We start from the raw sequence: 6,208 nt of genomic DNA on the forward strand, positions 1-6,208 counted from the left end.
TTGATGTCTGCTGTTCTGCTGAGAAGTGAGGATAATCGCCGTATTGTCCCACTTCCTGTGAAACTAGCCATGTTATTGTTTTCATATTTTGCCAAATTAATGTAAATGTTTGATGTTAAACTTTGATTCTGCAAATAAATGACCGCATTCATTTTGATGGGTCAAAGATAAATAACGTCTCTCGTTACATTTCTGTTAAATTCAATGCACGACATTTACACAGTCAGAAAAATGAAGAACCCGTCTTAAATGTATGAATATATCCTGCATATGTCATACTACAGTGTAAGCAAAAGTCCTTTGAAAACTTGAGTTGCCACTTCAATATCCAAGATGGCTGCCGCCATATATATCCACCCATCTTGTGAGCAGGATATCTTGAAAAATAAGCAATGTGCTGACTTCCATTTTGGTATGTGTCTGCATATATGTGTAAAGAAAGTCACTATAAAGCCTCTAGGTACCATAAGACAGTGTATTTCTTGGTACTCAGATAAATGGTGAGGGTTGTGTCAGGAAGAGCAGCCAGCGTAAAACACTTTTGCTAAAACTAACATGCGAGTTCAAAGCAAAACCATATCTGAGAGGTGCTGTTGACAAACAGGGTGCTGGCTGAAATTGTGCTACTGTTAGTCGAAGACCACGAGGAGGGAAACATGTCAGGAGACAGAGGGAGAAGAGGAAAGTCAAGAATTTAGGACTGAGGGCTGCAACTCTAAATGTGGCTGACATGATGCAGAGAAGGAAGGCAGATGTTTTATGTGTCCAAGAGACCAAGTGGAAGGACAGCAAGGCTCATAGCATTGGAGCAGGGTTCAAACTGTTTTACCATGGTGTGGATAGAAAGAGAAATGGAGTAGGGGTGGTCCTGAAGGAGGCGTTGGCAAAGAATGTAGTAGAGGTGAAGAGAGTGTCAGATAGGGTGATGTGCCTGAAGGTAGAAGTAGAAGGTCTGATGCTTTATGCTCCACAGGTTGGATATGATGGGGAGGAGAAATATACAATCTGGATGAAGTGATAGAGAGTATTCCCAGGGAGGAGAGAGTGGTGATGGGAGCAGACCTGAATGGACATGTTGGCAAAGGAAACAGAGGGGATGAGGAAGTGATGGGTAGGTTTAGTGTCAAGGAAAGAAACCAGGAAGGACAGATGGTGGTGGATTTTGCCAAGAGAATGGAAATGGCTGTAGTCAACAAGGTATCAGGTAACATATTTTCAAAAGAGGGAGGGACATAGAGTGACCTATTAGAGTGGAGGAAGGAGTACGCAGGTCGACTATATTCTGTGTAGAAGAGGAAACCTGAGGAAGATTGGAGACTGTAAGGTTGTGTCAGGGGAGAGCGTGGCCATACAGCATTGGATGGTTGTGTGTAGAATGACTGTTGTTGTGAAGAAGAGAAAAAGAGTAAAATCAGAGAAGACCAAATGGTGGAAGAGTGTTGTGAGAAATTCAGAGAGGAGCTGTTAAAGGCTCTGGGTGTCAGAGATCTGATGGCAGAGGATCCTACACACAGATTCAGAAAGGTTTTTAAAATGTTTATTATGTAAATAAACAGCTTCTGGTGTCTCAGGTCCAGGGGCAGGAACTGTATCTAAAATGATACAGAGGGCAAAGTTTAGTGTTTGACAGAATAACGAGTAGTTATCTGAATACAGACGATCTGATGAAACACTAACCTTTCTTGTTGTAACGGGATGCTCCAGCGGAGACACAGAGCTGCAGAAACCAAGGGAAATCCAGAGACGTAGTCGAGGATGAGCAGCGTTCATACACGGGATCAGAAGAGGAGACAGTACCGATAGGGAGAGCCAAACGCGAAATCCAAAACAGGCATAGGTCGTCAACAAGGTCAGAAGACTGAGGCACAAAAAGGGACAGGCAAAAAGCTTGGTCGAGGGAACCAGGCATGGATCAAGATTAAGGAGCTGTGAACAAAGAGCTGGATAACTGTGGCTGGAAGCAAGCAGTTGATCTGGCAACGTAGTGGAGAAAGCAGGAAGTATATATACATCCAGAAACAGGTGGAAACCATCAGCAACAATCAGAGAGGGAGGTGTGGCATGTAAAGAGGCTGGCAGAAGCATCAGAGGAAAAACCCAGGAGAGCAGAGAAGAAAAAGTCAAACAGTGAACAGAGTGATGAGAAAAGGAAAAAACAGAGTGTAAACTGTGACACTGGGTGGTAAGAAAGAGCTTCCAGATGACTGGACTACTAAAGCAACAGTAATTAGAGAGACAGGTAGGATGGTACTTGGTGTGTCTTCTGGACAGAGAATGGATGATAAGGAAACCTGGTGGTGGAATAGTGAAGTGCAGGAAGTTATTCAAAGAAAGTGTGTGATGAGTTGTATGGGAGGCTGGACACTGGGGGTTGCACAACTTCATATTTTTTAAAGTCAACTTCTACATGATAAAAGTCGACGTCGACTAGTCGCTGTGACATCATAGGAACTCAAGACGCTAAATCATATTCAGAAAAAAATGTCATTTATTATTTACAATAAAATAGAACAAAACATTGGGAGTGTATATTTATGATCCTACCATTTATCGTATTGCAAATAAGTCACAGGAAAACCAAAACTATTATTAATTTGAAGAAGTGAAAGAAACGTGCGCCACGTAAAAAGACAAAACTAAAACCAGGAGTCGGGTGGTGGTGGATTCTACCACCATGGATTAAATAAAATAAAACTAAAAACAGGGGTGTGAGTGGAATCCACCACCGCCCGCTGACATGGCGGCTGGGTCCAATCCAGTTAATCTTCAGGTGGGTCGCTGGCAGTGAGCCATCTGGACTTAAAAAAAAAAAAAAACTTATTTCAACCGGCCAGTCAGCACGCTCTCAAATGGCTGTACGCAGCTGATGATTCAATTTAGATCACCAGCGACACGCTGCTGCTGACACAATCAAAAGCCCGACCCGGCCCACCCATCCAGCACATTATGTGCTGCATGTTATTAATGTGCTGGATGGGCACATTAATTAATAGATTTCGAACCCATGGGCTAGTGGTAGACGACAGCTCTAGCCAGCGCCCGGCGACACAATCACGTGACTGAGACGTGAAATTTAAAAACTTGCAAGATGTCCTAGAATCGACTTGTAGGGTTTGTGTTTTTCTTGGGTCTGGCCCCCTCTTCTGTTGTGTCTTAGTACTGCTCTCCTGTCTCCTCTTAATGTGTTCTTCCTGCTCCCACCTGTCATCGTTCTCAGCTGATTGTCATTGTCCTCATTAGTGTGTGTATTTAAGCCTGTGTTCCTCACTCCTTGTCAGCTGGTCATTGTCTCTTCCTGCCAACCTTGCTCTCTGTGTTTCCCAGGATCACCAGTAAATGTGAGTTTTGCTGCCACGTCAGCACATTTGTTTAATAAATTATATTGATTTGAGACTTTTGGAGTATCCAGTGTCCTGCCTGCAACCTTGGGTTCGACCTTTAAAACACCCATTATGACACGACTAGTCAATTCCACCCCTACTGGACAGTAAAGAGGAGGAGAAGGACTACTATAGTTGGTGTGAGGACAGAGAATGCAGAGGACAGAGTGAGATGGAGGAGGATGACTCTCTGTGGCAACCCCTGAAGAGGAAAAAGCCAAAAAAAGGAATATATATATATACATACACTGATTTATATCAACCACCCCAATCATTTGTCAAATCTATGCTTTCTAGGTTTAATACATCTTAAACATAAAGTTTCCTCAAATGATTGGTGTGGCCAAAGAATATTCTATAGTGGTGCCAGGTGGTGGATAAAATGTTATTTCCACTCTCAAGATCCGTCAGTCTGAGCTGCCTTTGACACTCCGTCCATCCATTCATTATTTTCCGCTTGTTCCAAAGTTGGGCCGCAGGGGCAGCAGCCTGAGCAGGGAGGTCCAGACATCTCTTTCCACAGCCACCTCTTCCAGCTCTTCTGTGGGGACCCCAAGGCGTTCCCAGGCCATGCGAGAGACAGCCTCCCCAGAATGTCCTAGGTCTTCCCTGGGGTCTCCTCTCAGTCAGACATGCCCGATGCATGCCCACGGAGCATCCTTAACAGATGCCCGAACCACCTCAACTGGCTCCTCTTGATGTGGAGGAGTAGTGGTTCTACTTTGAGTCTCTCCTGATAACTGAAGTTCTCACTCTATCTCTAAGGGAGAGTCCAGCTACCCTGCAGAGGAAATTCATCTCAACTGCCTGCCCGTATCCATGATCTCATTCTTTCTGTCACTACCCAGAGCTCGTGATCAAATTTGAGGGTAAGAACGTAGACTGGCCGGTAAAGAGAGTTTTGTCTTACGGCTCAGCTCCCTCTTCACAATAACAGACTGGTACTACAAAGTCCATAATACTGCAGACACTGCACAAATCCATCTGTAAATCTCATGCTCCATTTTTCCCTCACTACTGAACAAAACCCAGAGATACTTGAACTCCTCCACTTGAGGCAGAACCTCACCCTCAACATGAAGAGATCAATCCATCCTTTTCCAGTTGAGGACCATGACCTAAGATTTGGTGGTGCTGATTCTCATCCCAGCTGCTTCACACTCGACTGCGAACCGCTCCAGTGAGAGCCGAAGATCACGGCACGATGACGCCAACAGGACCAAACCATCATCATCATCATCAACCTGCCTTTGACAAGCACAAAACAAACAAACAAACAAAAACCCACATTTCTTCTTCCTCACAGTGTAACTCCTACCCACTAGAATATCTTGCACCAAAATATTGTTTGACTTGTATTACATGTTCAATTTCCGTCCATAAAAACACTCATCTCCAAAACTACAAACATTCACTTTTTGAATCCCTCAGCAATGAGGGACATCAACATACTGCTTATGTTATACATTTAAACATGTATAATAAATAGTTAATTTAAAAAAGTTAAATCTGGTCCTCTGGACATTCAAAAAAACAAAACAAAGCAAAACAACAACAAACAAAAAAATGTAGAAACGTTTCGTCTCTCATCCAAGAGACTTCCTCAGTCTGAGGTGCTGTATTCAGCTCAGTCTCTTAAATAGCACCTTCTCAGAGTGGATCAACCAGTTTTGCTGCTGACAACCAAAACCAGCTGATCACATGATCAAGAAGGACCATCAGTCTAACAATGGATCATTAGCACACTGATGGCTGTTTACTATTTTAAATGACAGTAAAACAGAATGGATTTTATTTGGTGACAAAGATGCAACTGGCCTGGGAAATTTGGACATTAACTTCAGTGACTGTGTGAATAACCTTGGGGTGACCTTTGATAAGGCTTTACACTTTGACAAACATATTGCCTCTGTTGTCCGGTCGTTATTCTTTTATTTACGCCTTTTAAAAAAGGTCAAACCTTTTAAAATTGTCACGACCTGGAGAAAGCTGTTCATGCTTTTATCACTTCTAGGCTCGATTATTGTAACGCTCTGTATGTCGGTGTACCGCAGTCATCACTGAGTCGCCTCCAGCTTGTACAGAATGCAGCAGCGCACCTTTTAACCAACACTCCTAGATGGGACCACATCACACCTGTTTTATTCTCACTACATTGGCTCCCCGTCCGTTTTAGAATAGATTTTAAACTTTTATTATTTGTTTTTAAAGCTCTGAATGGCCTTGCTCCTCCTTATATAACTGAGATGCTAAGTTTCCCCGCCCGCTCCAGATCTTTGAGGTCAGACAGCTCCTGCTCTCTGTTCCAAGGACTAAATATAAACGCTGGGGTGACCGTGCCTTTTCTGCGGCCGCACCTCGACTCTGGAATAAGCTCCCACTTGATCTGCGTCAGATTACTGAACTTGGCCCTTTTAAATCGAAGCTTAAGACTTTTTTATTCCAACAAGCTTTTAGTACGTAAATATGTGTTGACATTTCTGGTTTTATTTGTGCTATTATGTTGTGTTTTCTTGCTTTTAACCTATTGTCATTTAAGTACTGTTTTTTGTTAAGCACTTTGGTCACCATCACCATGGTTGTGTAAAGTGCTATAGAAATAATTAAATAAATAAATAAATTCACAGAGGGCTGAGTGATACTAGCAATCACAGCATTGTAAGAAGGGGACAATTGAACCTGGAGGCTCCACCCCTGTTTAATGATGGACGGTTTCTTTTCACAAAGATGGCCTCCTTTACTCCTCTCTCAAACCATCGTTCCTCTCTGTCCAGGATGTGCACATCTTCATCCCTGAAAGAGTGACCTCTGGCCTGGAGATGAGTGTA

The 6,208-nt window shown here is 43.2% G+C and overlaps 1 protein-coding gene across 1 annotated transcript in view; it reads left to right on the plus strand.

Annotated features, from left to right (window-relative positions):
• LOC119424102 (rho GTPase-activating protein 23) overlaps positions 1 to 6,208 on the plus strand; it is a 188,805-nt gene that overhangs the window by 165,731 nt on the left and 16,866 nt on the right. The gene's annotated exons all lie outside the window — the stretch shown is intronic.

The sequence above is a fragment of the Nematolebias whitei genome, chromosome 17 (assembly GCF_014905685.2).
Source record: "Nematolebias whitei isolate Nwh7 chromosome 17, NemWhi1, whole genome shotgun sequence".
In the NCBI taxonomy this organism is placed as follows: domain Eukaryota; kingdom Metazoa; phylum Chordata; class Actinopteri; order Cyprinodontiformes; family Rivulidae; genus Nematolebias; species Nematolebias whitei.